The sequence below is a fragment of the Mixophyes fleayi genome, chromosome 2, assembly GCF_038048845.1.
Source record: "Mixophyes fleayi isolate aMixFle1 chromosome 2, aMixFle1.hap1, whole genome shotgun sequence".
Taxonomy (NCBI): domain Eukaryota; kingdom Metazoa; phylum Chordata; class Amphibia; order Anura; family Limnodynastidae; genus Mixophyes; species Mixophyes fleayi.
The window spans coordinates 18,290,266-18,309,646 of NC_134403.1; the positions used below are offsets into that span (position 1 = coordinate 18,290,266).

Below are 19,381 nucleotides of genomic sequence, written 5' to 3' on the forward strand. Positions count from 1 at the left end.
GATAACGCCACAAGAATGCCCAAAGCACAGCTTGGTGGGGGAAAGGGGGACACTGTGGAAAGACAGACCTGGGCTATCTACACTTTAAATCCATACATGATAAAAGGTAACTATTAAGGGGCATGTTTATAAATATGAAATAATCTGTATTCATCTATGACTGTCGCATAAATGTCTTGCCTTTTCCTGTGAACAGTAAAAGTATACAATAAAAAAATGGTGTAAAATCATTTACGCCAACACAGAAACAAGTAAAATAAAAGTTTCCTGGATAAAATAATGGACCAATAATGCAGGTTCAGCGATGTGGCCTGAAGTTCACTCAGTCTTTAAAATATTCCAAGATCCCTTTTAAGGTCTCAAATAAGGTATAACTATTATGGGCATCTGCGTCCGCTTGTCATGTTACTTTTTTTTGTTTACCTGAGGGTATATTTATTCAACTGTGGGTTTGAAAAAGTGGAGATGTTGCCTAAAGCAACCAATCAGATTCTAGCTGTCATTTTGTATAATGCACTAAATAAATAATAACTAGGGGCCTGATTCATTAAGGATCTTAACTTGAGTAACTTCTTATTTCAGCCTCCTGGACAAAACCACGTTACAATGCAAGGGGTGCAAATTAGTATTCTGTTTTGCACATAAGTTAAATACTGACTGTTTTTTCATGCAGCACACAAATACTTGATAGCTTATTTGTACACTGAAATTTAAAGTTGATATTTGTGTGCTACATGAAAAAAAGTCAGTATTTAACTTATGTGCAAAACAGAATACTAATTTGCACCCCTTGCATTGTAACGTGGTTTTGTCCAGGAGACTGAAATAAGAAGTTACTCAAGTTAAGATCCTTAATGAATCAGGCCCTAGAATCTGATTGGTTGCTATAGGCAACATCTCCACTTTTTCAGATCCGCAGTTTAGTAAATATATCCCCAGGAGTCTCAATTTTGGGAATATAAAGTACTCAAGGTTCCTGGTGGGGAAAATAGGGGCTTTACTTGAAAAATTAGGACACGGCTGTTTTCAGGCTGATTATTACGTGGCTGCTTTCACAGTGTATAGGCGACTGTTAGACGTTAATGAAGTCTGCAGAAATTGGAGTTTAATTGTGAATAACTTCTAGTAAATGAAGGTGTTTGTACATGGGGGACATGAGCAGAGGAACAAAGGCAGCATGAGGCACGGTTTGTTTAGTAAAAGACGTTTTCTAGGACATGTTCCGCATCGGAATTCATGGGCCGTCTGTGGACGGTGAGGCGGATGACCGGGATATTTGGCTGCCTGTCAGGGAACGACTTTGACAGTCCCGAGTGTTACAGATTGAGTCTGTTCTGAACCTCTGCAATAAGTGCACTGAATAAAACGTCTGATCAGAAAACTCAGTGTGTGCCCAAATCCTTGCTGTTATTCCAGACGGACAGAAACATACTGAGCCACTATTCCCCATGTACCGACCTTCACTTCCTAAGGAAACATACATTCCTTGTTCATTAAAGCAGAAATTAGCAAAGTAATCTATGAACCTGGCCAAATAAAACAGTGTATTTAATAGTGCACAGAAACATTAATTATATAGAATCTGCAGATACAAAACTTTTAACTGTTCGGTACAGAGCTGATATCCTACCTCACCCAGATACTTTATTTTATGTTTTAAATGGGTCTTTTACAGGACCGTTAAACTTACATAAACGTGTATATTTTGTGATGAATACTTGTGTTATTTGGCTGCGTAATAGTTACTACTTTAGTTTTAAGGGTACAAATAGGAAAAATATGTGTTAGATTGTGACTTACTGGGATGATTTTCAAAAAACTGTTTCTAATGACAATAGCAAGTTGTGTGAGTATATAAGTGGGAATATAATTAAGGGACCAATAAACAAAAATAAATATTGTACTCCATACCCCTTCATGCTTGCGCTCCCTCTATTACCCATCTATATACTCAAATGGGGAAGGGGGGGGGGGCAGCTGGCACTGCCAACTACACAACATCACTGGCATGTCAATGTAACAGCATCTAGTAGTTTGGTGCTTTTTAGAGAGCCGTATTAAGTGATCTAAACTAGACACACTTCCTGCTTGTAGGTACTCTCAGTTATGGGGGTGACTACCTTTTGTGTGCCCCCAAATGCCCAATTATTTTGTAGGACAGTCCAGATCTATCTAATCAAAGGATGGGCCGTTTAGGACACATAGGGGCAAGTTTGGGTAGATTAGAGAGTTGTATCGCTGCTTGGGGGAGTGGCACTGAGTCTCCCAGATTCCGTATTGTTGGGGGTAATATACTTTTGCATGATTATGTGAGTAAATGGGGTTTATGCAGTTACTGCTGACTTTGATTGATTGCCCTTTTCTTGTTTTTCTTTTTTAAATAGTAATTTTATTCCCATTTTGCATAAGACCTAATGTGTCTGGACAGATCTCTGTAACAAGTTTTGAGATATTTTGTCCTATGGACAAAGGGAAATACTCCTGAATGTGTTTAAAGGAGAAATCGTTAAGAGATCGATGTGAGGAGAGGGAAGATTTTGTCCCTGGGTGCTGAGAGGCGCCAGGAATATTATTGATCTTCAGCACATTAACCTTTTCTAAACCTGCACAATAGCCCTCTGTGTAACGGCATATAATCGGACCTGCAGATATCACTGCGGTCTGACGCTACAGTATAGGACAAGGCTGTCGCAGGTATGGGGGGGTTTGGTGCAGCACAATGGTGGAGACACTGAAGATGACCCTGAGCGGTGATGAGAGAAGATGATTTATAAATGTTCCTCTTACCGGCACTACGAGTGAGATCAGATTCATCGTCTCACTCTGGCAGAATCCCCAAACCGATGACATCAATAGTCTGTATCACGTTTCAGCAGAACGATGTCGGCATCGCTAATGGGAGAACTAAGATGATTTTTGGCTTCTCCTCAGAAGACCGTGCAGACTCTTTGCTGGGAGATATGCTGATAGGGTCTGCTCAGGGGGCCGCGAATACTAATGACTGGTAATGATGGAGACCTCTGCGCTAAGACTGGATTCATCTCGTCGCTGAGGCCCAGTGCTATGTACTAATAAACAGCTCACTTCTCGCCCTGTCGGTGACTAATCCCACTGTGTAACTGTCTGGTAACAGATGGCTTCTTAGACTTCAATAACTGGCCAGATGAAATGACTTGACTAAGGGCTCATACCCATTTGTGTTTTTAATGCATTTTTAGGGCGTGTAGTGTTGCTATATCCATTGGTGCTTCTGATGGATTGCGGTAGCATTTTTGTTATGATGGCTACTTGTTCCATTTTTTGCATTTACCGCTTGTAAGCGCATTAGGGTGTCTGCAGTTTTTTACAAAACGTCAGTTATGGGGCCTAATAGATTTAAATACTTGCCCACCTTACCACGTATCTGAGAAAGTCGTGGTCACAAGATTCAGTCTTGGGAATAGCATCCAACAACTTCTTAACTAGTGTACCTGTCTAATGTGCACTTAGCACCCCGTTAGGCTAAGCACTAGTGTGGGGTGCACCCATTAGATTAGGGTTAACGAGAAGTACTGCGCCTAGGGAGGTGATAAGTAACGGGATTAGAAGCGGGAGGGAGATTGGTGATGGAAGGATGCTCAGAGGAAGTGTGGAGAGAGGAGTTAAAGATACTCCTGCAATGTCCTACAGGGGCAAACGCAGGATTTATAGAGGGGGGTTCCCACACCACGTTACCAGTGGGCGTGGCCAGCATGCATGGGGGCGTGGCTATAATATTAGACAGTGCTTGGCTGCTCTCCAACTCTTCCTATCATCATAATATACACGGACAATGCTGTGTGCACTACTGTTAGGTGCACACAGCTCTCCCTTTTCAAGCAGAGCTGTGTGAAGCGGGAGCAGGGTCCAGCCACCTCAATTATACAGTGCTCCAGGCTTGGAGGGGGCTTCCAGGCACTAGGAACCCCCCCCCCCCTCCTCGGTTTGCCTATGTCCTAGTAGGTAGACCAAGGTCTACATTTGATTGCTTCCAATCTTAACCTGAGACATTAATTGGAAAGGAAGCAGTGTTTCAGCCCAAGTTCATGTTTTGGGATAGCTGATTGGAGGTGTGTGCTCAGAGGAATTGCCCAAATGCAGCCGCGAGTCCCTCTAAACGGCCTCCCAGGGGATGTAAGCGGGAGGAGCCAGCGAGACATAGAGTACATCTACGAGCTTGCTGGATCCAGGTCAGAAATTGCTAACTCTGACGGAGCATGGGTCATGAGGCTGAAGAAATCCCAACACCGATCATCTATACTACTAGACTTCACCTATGAGGAGGGGCTACATGCACACAGCGGAGGCAGCCATTTTGAGGAGTGATACAATATTTGCCAGCCTAACAACCAGTGATGTGACAGAAACGCTCTGCGTCATGCAACATCACAGGCCCCCTGGTGAGTTCATCAGCTGCATTCTCATGAGTATTGGGTCCGCCCACAAAATGGCTGCCTCCATTGCGCCTCAGAAGTTTATTGGTGATACTAGTGTACTGAAAGAAGCATAGAAACATAGGTGCGAGTAGAAATCCCTGATGTTCAGGTACCTGAAAACGTGCGCTAATTGAATTTGCCCCATAGAGTGTGACGGCCGATAAGAACCACTTGGCCCATCTAGTCTGCCCTTTTTTTAACCTATGATAACCTCAAACCCTATTGATCCTTGTTCTTTGTAAGGATATTCTTATGTCTATCCCAAAAAGTAAACAGAACTTGTTGTCATTGTATTGACATTTGCTGTGTAGTATGGGCTATTATTCTAATGTTCAGTTATGACAGAGAAAGAGGCTGATTTGCTGTGTCCTTTGTTAGTGGGAGAAAGGTGATCTGTTTTGCATAGGAAAAAAGTCCCCCCCGCCCCCATATTCTAATTTTTCTTTTACATCTTCTGTCCTGGATATAGTTTAAGAAATGTTTATAGACATATTTCTGAATGTCCTTTGTGGCCATTTTATATCCTACAATTTGTGTGTTTAGATGTAGTGGTCTTTTTAAGGAAACGTTTTGTTCCTGATAATACCTCAGTTTGGGCCCTTTCCACATGCTCACACCTCTGCACATACCATCCTATTTTCTTATTTCCAAAGTGGATTACAGACCTATTTTTTTGCCAGGTCTTGTGTTTGCAGTTAAGGTTTTGTCATCCGAAGCCTTGTACACAATCCTCCTTTAATAGTCTCTGCACATTAGCGGAGAGAGTGACCCTGAGTCACAGGGGCGATACCTGGTTACACCTTATAACTGTCGGTGAAAGTGAAGCCAGCGAGTAGAACAGGTAATTTATTAGTGGATCGAACACCTTATTGTCAAATGGTCAGATAAATACTCTGCACTCTGAGCACACCTAGGACACTGCCCCCGCTCTCTACAGAGAAATACTCTGCACTCTGAGCACACATAGGACACTGCCCCCGCTCTCTACAGATAAATACTCTGCACTCTGAGCACACATAGGACACTGCCCCTGCTCTCTACAGATAAATACTCTGCACTCTGAGCACACATAGGACACTGCCCCCCGCTATCTACAGATAAATACTCTGCACTCTGAGCACACATAGGACACTGCCCCCGCTCTCTACAGATAAATACTCTGCACTCTGAGCACACATAGGACACTGCCCCCGCTCTCTACAGATAAATACTCTGCACTCTGAGCACACATAGGACACTGCCCCCCGCTATCTACAGATAAATACTCTGCACTCTTAGCACACCTAGGACACTGCCCCCCGTTCTCTACAGATAAATACTCTGCACTCTGAGCACACCTAGGACACTGCCCCCGCTCTCTACAGAGAAATACTCTGCACTCTGAGCACACATAGGACACTGCCCCCGCTCTCTACAGATAAATACTCTGCACTCTGAGCACACATAGGACACTGCCCCTGCTCTCTACAGATAAATACTCTGCACTCTGAGCACACATAGGACACTGCCCCCCGCTATCTACAGATAAATACTCTGCATTCTGAGCACACCTAGGACACTGCCCCCGCTCTCTACAGATAAATACTCTGCACTCTGAGCACACATAGGACGCTGCCCCCGCTCTCTACAGATAAATACTCTGCACTCTTAGCACACATAGGACACTGCCCCCCGCTATCTACAGATAAATACTCTGCACTCTGAGCACACATAGGACACTGCCCCCGCTCCCTACAGATAAATACTCTGCACTCTGAGCACACCTAGGACACTGACCCCGCTCTCTACAGAGAAATACTCTGCACTCTGAGCACACATAGGACACTGCCCCCGCTCTCTACAGAGAAATACTCTGCACTCTGAGCAGACATAGGACACTGCCCCCGCTCTCTACAGATAAATACTCTGTACTCTGAGCAGACATAGGACACTGCCCCCGCTCTCTACAGAGAAATACTCTGCACTCTGAGCACACATAGGACGCTGCCCCCGCTCTCTACAGATAAATACTCTGCACTCTGAGCACACATAGGACGCTGCCCCCGCTCTCTACAGATAAATACTCTGCTATTTGAGCACACATAGGACACTGCCCCCGCTCCCTACAGATAAATACTCTGCACTCTGAGCACATTTAGGACTTTGCACCCCCACAAAATGATTATTGGGGTGAATACAATGCTATTATGTTTTGTAAACTCCCTTTCAGTATACGATGCATTATACAGATTAAGAAGGATTTGCCGTTGTCGATACAGGCAGAATAGCAGTTACTGAGAATTACTGTACATCCAGCATATAGAAATAGAGAAGTAATACTGTGCAGATGTCAATAGATATACTGTATGTGGACAAAGAACTCCATTCACAATAAAAACCAAGAGAAGTTGTACAATGCCGTTCTCCGTACATACAGATTAATAACCAATGCTTAATATTGCAAATCTAACGAGAGATAGTTTGCCGTTGGTTATGTATTAAGATAAAAATGAGCTTCTTGTCAGGGACAATATTTAGGAAACAGTAAATGTCTTTGAAGATCAGGAAGAGTTGGTATATATAGTCACCCTCAGGGATACTATGACATTAAAATATTTTTCCCACAGTATTGACTTTTGTGGCTGACAACTCTTTATTTCCCGAAGGTCGTGGATTCAGAGGGTGCGACTTAGAACTTTCATCTGAAACTAGAACATTGTACTACAAGTGTTGTTATTGGTGATTAGTTTCTAACTCTTCAGCTTGTCCTGATATAGATCCTGTGTGTGTCTGCTTACAGAAAGCTGTGTCCTGTGTTTACATCCCGTATGGCAGGCGCAGTGATATATATATAGAGGACAGAGAATATATACATTCCGTCCCCCGGCTGTTTAGTTACACATCGACTGTGTGTTAGCACATGTTCTGTCTCTACGGAGCACAGTCCTGAAGAATTATGACTACAGAGTGTTCACCTGACTGAGCTGGATGTTTATTTTACCTGAATGAAATTTTTGCTAATGCAGAAATTGGCACTGACTTTTTCTGTAAAAAGAGAAGAGACCTTTCCCACCGGATTCACAGGTCGGTGGTGCATTGAAGATGTGGGTTCAGGCGGAGGTCACATGTGTCGGCCAGCTGATTAACTCCTCAGGTGTCTCCCTTTGGTGAGGTCCAGGCTAAATGGGGGTTACCGAACTCGCATATATGAAGGAGGGGGGGCAGACAGAGAGAGACGCGCTGAAGGAGGGGGGCAGACAGAGAGAGACACGCTGAAGGAGGGGGACAGAGAGAAAGACGCGCTGAATGAGGGGGACAGAGAGAGAGAGAGAGAGACACGCTGAAGGAGGGGGACAGAGAGAGAGACACGCTGAAGAAGGGGGACAGAGAGAGAGACACGCTGAAGAAGGGGGACAGAGAGAGAGACGCGCTGAAGGAGGGGGACAGAGAGAGAGACGCGCTGAAGGAGGGGGACAGAGAGAGAGACACGCTGAAGGAGGGGGACAGCGAGAGAGACGCGCTGAAGGAGGGGGACAGAGAGAGAGACGCGCTGAAGGAGGGGGACAGAGAGAGACACGCTGAAGGAGGGGGACAGAGAGAGACACGCTGAAGGAGGGGGACAGAGAGAGACGCGCTGAAGGAGGGGGACAGCGAGAGAGACGCGCTGAAGGAGGGGGACAGAGAGAGAGACGCGCTGAAGGAGGGGGACAGAGAGAGAGACGCGCTGAAGGAGGGGGACAGAGAGAGAGACGCGCTGAAGGAGGGGGACAGACAGAGAGACGCGCTGAAGGAGGGGGACAGACAGAGAGAGAGACGCTGAAGGAGGGGGACAGAGAGAGACACTGGAGGGGGACAGAGAGAGAGAGAGACGCGCTGTAGGAGGGGGACAGAGAGAGAGACGCGCTGAAGGAGGGGGACAGAGAGAGAGACGCGCTGAAGGAGGGGGACAGAGAGAGAGACGCGCTGAAGGAGGGGGACAGAGAGAGAGACACGCTGAAGGAGGGGGACAGCGAGAGAGACGCGCTGAAGGAGGGGGACAGAGAGAGAGACACGCTGAAGGAGGGGGACAGAGAGAAAGAGACGCGCTGAAGGAGGGGGACAGAGAGAGAGAGACGCGCTGAAGGAGGGGGACAGAGAGAGATGCTGAAGGAGGGGGACAGCGAGAGAGACGCGCTGAAGGAGGGGGACAGAGAGAGAGACGCGCTGAAGGAGGGGGACAGAGAGAGATGCTGGAGGGGGACAGAGAGAGAGAGAGACGCGCTGAAGGAGGGGGACAGCGAGAGAGACGCGCTGAAGGAGGGGGACAGAGAGAGAGAGACGCGCTGAAGGAGGGGGACAGAGAGAGAGAGACGCGCTGAAGGAGGGGGACAGAGAGAGAGAGACGCGCTGAAGGAGGGGGACAGAGAGAGAGACGCGCTGAAGGAGGGGGACAGAGAGAGAGACGCGCTGAAGGAGGGGGACAGAGAGAGAGACGCGCTGAAGGAGGGGGACAGCGAGAGAGACGCGCTGAAGGAGGGGGACAGAGAGAGAGAGACGCTGAAGGAGGGGGACAGAGAGAGAGACGCGCTGAAGGAGGGGGACAGAGAGAGAGACGCGCTGAAGGAGGGGGACAGAGAGAGACACGCTGAAGGAGGGGGACAGCGAGAGAGACGCGCTGAAGGAGGGGGACAGAGAGAGAGACGCGCTGAAGGAGGGGGACAGAGAGAGAGACGCGCTGAAGGAGGGGGACAGACAGAGAGAGAGAGACGCTGAAGGAGGGGGACAGAGAGAGACGCTGGAGGGGGACAGAGAGAGAGAGACGCGCTGTAGGAGGGGGACAGAGAGAGAGACGCGCTGTAGGAGGGGGACAGAGAGAGAGACGCGCTGAAGGAGGGGGACAGAGAGAGAGACGCGCTGAAGGAGGGGGACAGAGAGAGAGACGCGCTGAAGGAGGGGGACAGCGAGAGAGACGCGCTGAAGGAGGGGGACAGCGAGAGAGACGCGCTGAAGGAGGGGGACAGAGAGAGAGACGCGCTGAAGGAGGGGGACAGAGAGAGACGCTGGAGGGGGACAGAGAGAGAGAGACGCGCTGAAGGAGGGGGACAGAGAGAGAGACGCGCTGAAGGAGGGGGACAGAGAGAGAGACGCGCTGAAGGAGGGGGACAGAGAGAGAGACGCGCTGAAGGAGGGGGACAGAGAGAGAGAGACGCGCTGAAGGAGGGGGACAGAGAGAGACGCGCTGAAGGAGGGGGACAGAGAGAGAGAGACGCGCTGAAGGAGGGGGACAGAGAGAGAGAGACGCGCTGAAGGAGGGGGACAGAGAGAGAGAGACGCGCTGACGGAGGGGGACAGAGAGAGAGAGACGCGCTGACGGAGGGGGACAGAGAGAGAGACGCGCTGTAGGAGGGGGACAGAGAGAGAGAGACGCGCTGAAGGAGGGGGACAGAGAGAGAGACACGCTGAAGGAGGGGGACAGCGAGAGAGACGCGCTGAAGGAGGGGGACAGAGAGACGCTGGAGGGGGACAGAGAGAGAGACGCGCTGAAGGAGGGGGACAGAGAGAGAGACGCGCTGTAGGAGGGGGACAGAGAGAGAGACGCGCTGAAGGAGGGGGACAGAGAGAGAGACGCGCTGAAGGAGGGGGACAGAGAGAGACGCGCTGAAGGAGGGGGACAGAGAGAGACGCGCTGAAGGAGGGGGACAGAGAGAGAGACGCGCTGAAGGAGGGGGACAGAGAGAGAGACGCGCTGAAGGAGGGGGACAGAGAGAGAGACGCGCTGAAGGAGGGGGACAGAGAGAGAGACGCGCTGAAGGAGGGGGACAGCGAGAGAGACGCGCTGAAGGAGGGGGACAGCGAGAGAGACGCGCTGAAGGAGGAGGACAGAGAGAGACGCGCTGAAGGAGGGGGACAGAGAGAGACGCGCTGAAGGAGGGGGACAGAGAGAGACGCGCTGAAGGAGGGGGACAGAGAGAGAGACGCGCTGAAGGAGGGGGACAGAGAGAGAGACGCGCTGAAGGAGGGGGACAGAGAGAGAGACGCGCTGAAGGAGGGGGACAGAGAGAGAGACGCGCTGAAGGAGGGGGACAGAGAGAGAGACGCGCTGAAGGAGGGGGACAGAGAGAGAGACGCGCTGAAGGAGGGGGACAGAGAGAGAGAGACGCTGAAGGAGGGGGACAGACAGAGAGAGAGACGCTGAAGGAGGGGGACAGAGAGAGACGCTGGAGGGGGACAGAGAGAGAGAGACGCGCTGTAGGAGGGGGACAGAGAGAGAGAGAGACGCGCTGTAGGAGGGGGACAGAGAGAGAGACGCGCTGAAGGAGGGGGACAGAGAGAGACGCGCTGAAGGAGGGGGACAGAGAGAGAGACGCGCTGAAGGAGGGGGACAGAGAGAGAGACGCGCTGAAGGAGGGGGACAGAGAGAGAGACACGCTGAAGGAGGGGGACAGAGAGAGACGCTGGAGGGGGACAGAGAGAGAGAGACGCGCTGAAGGAGGGGGACAGCGCGAGAGACGCGCTGAAGGAGGGGGACAGAGAGAGAGAGACGCGCTGAAGGAGGGGGACAGAGAGAGAGACACGCTGAAGGAGGGGGACAGAGAGAGAGACACGCTGAAGGAGGGGGACAGAGAGAGACGCTGGAGGGGGACAGAGAGAGAGAGACGCGCTGAAGGAGGGGGACAGCGCGAGAGACGCGCTGAAGGAGGGGGACAGAGAGAGAGAGACGCGCTGAAGGAGGGGGACAGAGAGAGAGAGACGCGCTGAAGGAGGGGGACAGAGAGAGAGACGCGCTGAAGGAGGGGGACAGAGAGAGAGACGCGCTGAAGGAGGGGGACAGAGAGAGAGACGCGCTGAAGGAGGGGGACAGAGAGAGAGAGACGCTGAAGGAGGGGGACAGAGAGAGAGACGCGCTGAAGGAGGGGGACAGCGAGAGAGACGCGCTGAAGGAGGGGGACAGCGAGAGAGACGCGCTGAAGGAGGGGGACAGCGAGAGAGACGCGCTGAAGGAGGGGGACAGCGAGAGAGACGCGCTGAAGGAGGGGGACAGCGAGAGAGACGCGCTGAAGGAGGGGGACAGAGAGAGAGACGCGCTGAAGGAGGGGGACAGAGAGAGAGACGCGCTGAAGGAGGGGGACAGACAGAGAGAGAGACGCTGAAGGAGGGGGACAGACAGAGAGAGAGACGCGCTGAAGGAGGGGGACAGAGAGAGAGACGCGCTGAAGGAGGGGGACAGAGAGAGAGACGCGCTGAAGGAGGGGGACAGAGAGAGAGACGCGCTGAAGGAGGGGGACAGAGAGAGAGACGCGCTGAAGGAGGGGGACAGAGAGAGAGACGCGCTGAAGGAGGGGGACAGAGAGAGAGACGCGCTGAAGGAGGGGGACAGAGAGAGAGACGCGCTGAAGGAGGGGGACAGAGAGAGAGACGCGCTGAAGGAGGGGGACAGCGAGAGAGACGCGCTGAAGGAGGGGGACAGCGAGAGAGACGCGCTGAAGGAGGGGGACAGCGAGAGAGACGCGCTGAAGGAGGGGGACAGCGAGAGAGACGCGCTGAAGGAGGGGGACAGCGAGAGAGACGCGCTGAAGGAGGGGGACAGCGAGAGAGACGCGCTGAAGGAGGGGGACAGCGAGAGAGACGCGCTGAAGGAGGGGGACAGCGAGAGAGACGCGCTGAAGGAGGGGGACAGCGAGAGAGACGCGCTGAAGGAGGGGGACAGAGAGAGACGCTGGAGGGGGACAGAGAGAGAGAGAGACGCGCTGAAGGAGGGGGACAGAGAGAGAGACGCGCTGAAGGAGGGGGACAGAGAGAGAGACGCGCTGAAGGAGGGGGACAGAGAGAGAGACGCGCTGAAGGAGGGGGACAGAGAGAGAGACGCGCTGAAGGAGGGGGACAGAGAGAGAGAGACGCGCTGAAGGAGGGGGACAGAGAGAGAGACGCGCTGACGGAGGGGGACAGAGAGAGAGAGACGCTGAAGGAGGGGGACAGCGAGAGAGACGCGCTGAAGGAGGGGGACAGAGAGAGACGCTGGAGGGGGACAGAGAGAGAGACGCGCTGTAGGAGGGGGACAGAGAGAGAGAGACGCGCTGAAGGAGGGGGACAGAGAGAGAGACGCGCTGAAGGAGGGGGACAGAGAGAGAGACGCGCTGAAGGAGGGGGACAGAGAGAGAGACGCGCTGAAGGAGGGGGACAGAGAGAGAGACGCGCTGAAGGAGGGGGACAGCGAGAGAGACGCGCTGAAGGAGGGGGACAGAGAGAAAGACGCTGGAGGGGGACAGAGAGAGACGCGCTGTAGGAGGGGGACAGAGAGAGAGAGACGCGCTGTAGGAGGGGGACAGAGAGAGAGAGACGCGCTGTAGGAGGGGGACAGAGAGAGAGAGACGCGCTGTAGGAGGGGGACAGAGAGAGAGAGGCTCGCTGTAGGAGGGGGACAGAGAGAGAGAGACGCGCTGTAGGAGGGGGACAGAGAGAGAGAGACGCGCTGTAGGAGGGGGACAGAGAGAGAGACGCGCTGTAGGAGGGGGACAGAGAGAGACGCTGGAGGGGGACAGAGAGAGACGCGCTGTAGGAGGGGGGCAGACAGAGAGAGACGCGCTGAAGGAGGGGGACAGAGAGAGACGCTGGAGGGGGACAGAGAGAGAGAGAGACGCGCTGTAGGAGGGGGGCAGACAGAGAGAGACACGCTGAAGGAGGGGGACAGAGAGAAAGACGCGCTGAAGGAGGGGGACAGAGAGAGAGAGAGAGACACGCTGAAGGAGGGGGGACAGAGAGAGACGCTGAAGGAGGGGGACAGAGAGAGAGAGACGCGCTGAAGGAGGGGGGGCAGACAGAGAGAGAGACGGTGAAGGAGGGGACACAGGGTGTGAGATGGTGAAAGGGGCGCAGTGATAAAGAGGCACAATGTGATGGTGAAGGGGTCTAAATACATCTTGCGTCATTTTGACCCAACTACTTAAAAAACGGGACTACCTGGTAATTATTTTGGCTTATGGTTGCCTTGGAAAAATGATGGTGACCCTAAGGGTGCCTTGAACTGAGAAAGTTTGGGAACCACTGGTATAGGATAAGAAAAGGTTGTGAAAATAGCAGCCAACTTATGGAATGATACAAGTATTACCGCATGGTGAGTAAAAATGTTAAAGGGAATTTCTTTGCAAACCGGGACCAGACCTTGAATGTGATCAGAGACTATGGATTCAGCATTAATTATTGTAACAAATCATTTCAACGTGTTATCCGTTGTTTGGGCTTTTATTCGATTTATTCCAGAGGCGGTAAATTAATCACAATAGCGGTATTTATAAAACATGGAGGTATTTTTAAGAATGAGGGGGTTTTCCGATTATGTAAATAAACACATAGCCGCTAAATACTTTATTAATCTTGTTTTAAAACAAACTATAAAATTAAGTTTCAGTTGAAGTTGGATAAATCTTACGGAGCACAGACAGTTCATCCAGTTTTTATGAAGCTAAGTAGAATGTATTGTCCATTTAATGGTTTTAATAAAATGGAGATCATATAAAAATTAATGATTAATTGTGATGATGACTAATCGTAGCTTTGATTCGTGGCAGTTACAGGTGAAACTCCAGCATTCAGCCAAAATAAAACCACAGCCCTTTGTAAACATCTCTGTGGACCAGAATAATCTCCTTTAATAGTTGATTAAATAGAACGTTGGCTTTAGGTTTTGTGAAATTTAGGTGCTTGTTACAGTCGCACCTCCTGGCACGGTGATTACCAGAGCTTGGTGTTGGCATCCCAGGCGTTGCCGCTGGCAGAAGGAGTTTCCTTGTCCCACGTTGTCTTGTTCTCTACGTCTCTGTCGCTGCGTATGAGGCAAGGTGCGGCCAGGACAGAAATAACATGGAGTGTTTGTCTTTTACAGTACAATGAAGAGGTCGGGTGAGTCACTGTTTACATCGCATGTGGGATGATAACTATTCAAAATAGTTTTGGTTCCCCTGGGAGTCTGTGAGATGAATGCGTTCTGTGCTGTATACACACAACTCATTTGTCTTACCGAGACAACAAACTTCTTGTCGTTTTGATTTTTGTAGGTCTGCTCGTACATTATAATTATTAACTTTTATATAGCGGCAACTTATAACGCTTTACAGAGAATGTTTAATCATTGACATCAGTCCTTGCCACGTAGAGCTGACAATCTTAATTCTCTGATACACAAACCGACGCCGGTGTTTGTACTATGGAAGGAAACCAGAGCACCCAGAGGAGACCTATAGGTTGAAATAGTACAATCAACAAGGATGTTTGGCCCATTTACCATCCCCTCCGTCAGGGGCAAAGGCAGGATTTGTAGAGGGGGGTTTCCACACCACGCCGCCAGTGGGCATGACCAGCATGCATGGGGGCGTAGCTATAATTTTAGACAGTGCTTGGCTGCTCTCCAGCTCTTCCTATCCCCATAATATACATGGGCAATGCTGCATGCACTACTGTTAGGTGCACGCAGCTCTCCCTTTTCAAGCAGAGCTGTGTGAAGCGGGAGCAGGGTCCATCCACCTCAATTAAACAGTGCCCCAGGCTTGGAGGGGGGTTTCCAGGCACTAGGAACCCCCCCCTCGGTTTGCCTATGTCCGTATCTATATATTCACTAGACTGTCAGACACTCAGGGGTGTATTTAGCATAATAATATATAGACTAGGGAAACTCAAAGAAACGTTTCCATGTTGGCAATACTCGCTTGGAGCGGTAACTGTTAACTTGCCGGTTTGCTGGGGCAGTCTTTGCAGATGTGTTAATGGGTGAGTCGGTTTAACCATGTGTTTTGGATTTGAGTTCCACTAATGTGGTTTTTTTTTTTTAAAAAAAAATAAAAAAATTTGTATCAGTGTGTGTATTGCAGCCATATATGATAAACATTGTTCCTAATGTATTTTCTTACTCCTTTTGGCTTTTTGTAAGGCACTGCAGTGTCTGTGTTGCACCATACAAACCCCAGTACACTTACTTACAGTCCTGTGTGTGTAGAATGCTGCAAATAAGTAGGGATTGCTGAAAATATCTACTTAACACCTTGAAATATATTTTTGTATTTATGGATGTTGAAAAATAAAAGTGTGATTTTCTTTTATCGTGCACGACCTCTATATCAGATATATGTGGAAATTTGACTAATATTTGCAACCTCTCAGTGTTTTCATATATAATGTAAGATAAGAATATCTGACAGGAAACAAAAAATGAGATTCTAAAATGACAACTGTACAGTTTTTAACACACAAATGTGAGTATTGAAATGTACAGGGTTGTGGGTTTTGTGGCTGGAAATACATCTTTTATTGTGTGTGTGTGTGTGTATAATATATATATATATATATATATATATATATATATATATATATATATATCTCTATATCGCCATCTAGTGGCAGGGTTATTATGATAATCGCAGGCAAATGTTTATTGAGCTGAGACTTTCATACACACAATAAATCTACATGACCCCTGATTGGTCAGACGTTGCATATTATTGTTGTAACACTATGATAACACAAATTACATGGTATATGACAATATACACTTATTTAAATGCTAAACATTACCTCATTGCTGGTACAGTTTTGTACTGCTAATATGTGGACAGGTTCCTTATCTTTGTGCCATTATCTATCTGTGATATTCTCTTGTAATTAAACTTGGGTTAAGTGGATTAATTACCTATTTCTCCACACTGTTACTATTAAACACCGAACTAATGATCCGTTTTACCTGCACTATATGAGTTTGCAATGAGAACCTCTGTTTCTGCTGAACAACAGAGACGATAATAATTAAAGTTTATTTGATTTTAAAGCGAATGCATCAGCAGCATCTGAGCTCTAAGCAGAGGTAGCTGTCTCTTGTAGAGAAAAACCTGCGACTGAGTAGCTGAGATCTGAACGTGATTATGGTTTGAGCGAAGGGAACTGTCAATCACTTGCAGCTGGAGGTGACTGGCAGTTACCTCCACTCAGACCACAGATTACTGCTCTATCTAATCCGTCCTGGGGGTAAATGTATCAAGCTGAGAGTTTTCCGGTGGTTTGAAAGACCAATCAGATTCTAGCTATCATTTATTTAGTACATTCTACAAAATGACAGCTAGAATCTGATTGGTTATTATAGGCAACATCTCCACTTTTTTCAAACCTAGCGGAAAACTCTCAGCTTGATACATTTACCCCCTTGTGTGGTTTCCACTATGACCCCCTAAGACCCTTGCTTGTTATACCCAAAGAGGAAAAATTAATAAACACAGTTTAGCGTAAGGTTAAATTGAATAAATCACTCCCCAAAACCCCTTGTCCGCTACTTTCTTAAATATATTATAACATCATCTTCTTTTCTTTCTTAATTTGTCATAGTCTGCATCAAAAAGAAAAAAACAACTGAAAAATCCCATTAGAAAAAAAAAACAGTTGGACACTACAAACGGCCGTCACGAAATGATCAAAAGTTGGGACTACCCTGTGAACAACTGCTTTGATCATTTAGCGGTGGTCATTCATAGTGGAGGTTTTTTGGGAGTTCTGATTTTACAGTCCAAACGTCTAGATCAGGTTAATTACCGGTCATTTGCTTCATAATTCCTGTTCATGTGCTCGTTAAGCGACGGTTCATTTATCTGGATGTAATTAACGCAGGACTCAGATGGTTCTGTGTTTTCTACTATCAAGTGACCAATTACTTCTTATCCCAACCCATTAATCCTTCTTAATAGGACTGATGGACAAATACTACGAAAATATATTCCTTCTCCCGCTGATTTAATATTGGAGTTCGGGAGCACTAATTTGATAGAAATTCAATGAAACAGACTAATTAAACAAGATAACGATATTACTCGTTCTCTGGTAACTCACATACATACAATAGTGAAAATGTTGTGACGTCCGTTCAGTTAACACCAGTTTCCAGTAGTCCACAATGAAGTAATGTGTAGAGAGATTATAAAACAGAGTTAGATACTGTGATGACATTTGTGTATGTTCCTTATTTCTCTTTAAAGTTAGACTTAAAATAGATTCATTTATTCTCTATTTTGTTTGAAAACAACCCCTGGGGCTACAACTAGATGGATGGAAACCTTAGTAAAAGCTCAATGAATGTAATGAACGTTACCTAGCGTAAGTATTGCAAAAAGTTTAGTAGGAATGTAGAATTATTACTTTAGTGTCTTCCTATTGCTACCTTTTGTACGTCTTATAAATTACCATCTGTTGAATTATGCAAAGCGTATCGCAATTGCTAAGAAGAAAAGTCTGGTTGGTTCTGTATGAACACTATTTTGTATTCCTTGTTTATAATTCTATTTTATATTCTTTTATAATTTCACATTACTTCAAAGTAGGATCATTTGGCCAAATTGCTGTAGAAAAAAAAAAAACCTCTCTAGTGTTCTTCACTGGCTTTGTCAAATTATACCCTTTGAGAAAGATATTAGTCAGCCATGGGAGTACCAACGTTTCCTGAATGTGGAAAACTGTCGTCTTTTTGATTTACAGCTAGGAGAGGGGATAGTAGAATGCAAAATGAATGAAAATGATTATAACAATTAATTGTGTCCAAACCCTGTGTCTTTTAAGCTATGTGCATGGCCGGTATATGGATTTAATTTCCCCGTGTTTAGTAAGCTGCTGATATTTACCCTATGCATGCTCTCTGCCTTCCCTGCAGGAATTCTGTACCGATCCTCACCTCTTTGTGGATGGCATCAGCTCACACGACCTACACCAGGGCCAGGTCGGAAACTGTTGGTTCGTGGCAGCCTCCTCCTCACTGGCTTCACGGGAGCCCTTGTGGCAGAAGGTAAGTGGCATAGAGCTACTCCCAGCCATACCAATGCAGACCGTGTGGGTCCCCGGACAGCGTGAAAGCCAGGAGCCCCCCCTCCCCCCACATCAGAGACACTTCCAGGCAGCTCAGTTGAGCTTATTCTAGCATGTAAAATGTCTATGCATGGTGCGCTATCATTAAATAAACAGTAAACTAAAATGTTTCCTTGTGCGGAAAAATGTATAAACCCTGTATCCCGTGTGTACATTATTAATAACGTGTGCATTACTAGAACATGAATTACATTAGCAAAACAGAAAAAAAAACTACTGTTCGGTCGTACCTTTGGGATCTTTCTCAAGACAAGACTGCATTTCACGTGTACGTACTTAACTTCCAACAAATAAAATCAACCTTCAAGTAGTCAAAATTATAAAACATACATAGGGACATCACGCATACCGTAAGCCACTGTGTGTATGTGTGCGTGTATATAAACACACGCACAACCCCCTCCCCGATTTGGGGTTACCGTCTTCTGGGGTAGACGGCTGCATTTCAGATTAGCCAAGAATATCAAACTAGTCACTTGTTTCAGTTTAACTAACTCCAGCTAGTTTTATTCACTAGCATAAAAATAAACAAACAGAAACAATAGTCTTGGCCTGTCCGGCTTCTAACTTATATGCAGGAACTCCCCCTCTGAAGCGAGGGATCTAGTGTCCCACACACATACAAAACAATCAAACTTACAGATCACAAACTGCATTATCTCTCAGGGACCATCTGACCTCCACAGATATTGGGAGACTGAATGAATTGCATGGCAGCTTTTTTTTTTCATCAGATGCAACTCCTGATTTTTGGCATCTTGCCAGCTGGTTAGAAATCCCAAAATAGGCCTTTATAAATGGAGCTCGCCCTTCTCTCTCCATACATACCCCAGGGACCTTTACCCCAGCTTCTCCTAAAGCTGAACACACTCTTTCAGAAGCTTTTTCTCACACACAAACAATTTTTTTAAAACAAATTACAGAAATCCAGGACTTTGTATACTTGCCATTTACTACCTGCCCAGTGATTTTTTTTTAAAATGGAATTGACAACATTAGATGTATATTGCTCTCAGGTTTATGAATATATATATATATATATATATATTTTTTTTAACTGTTGGTATGTTTGCATAATTGTT

The 19,381-nt window shown here is 47.7% G+C and overlaps 1 long non-coding RNA gene across 1 annotated transcript in view; it reads left to right on the plus strand.

Annotated features, from left to right (window-relative positions):
• LOC142140045 (uncharacterized) overlaps nucleotides 1–18,239 on the plus strand; it is a 42,070-nt gene extending 23,831 nt beyond the window's left edge. Inside the window, exon 3 of the long non-coding RNA XR_012688273.1 lies at nucleotides 18,088–18,239. This is a non-coding gene — a long non-coding RNA (uncharacterized LOC142140045). The remainder of the gene's footprint in view (nucleotides 1–18,087) is intronic.
• The last annotated feature ends 1,142 nt before the right edge of the window (nucleotides 18,240–19,381 follow it).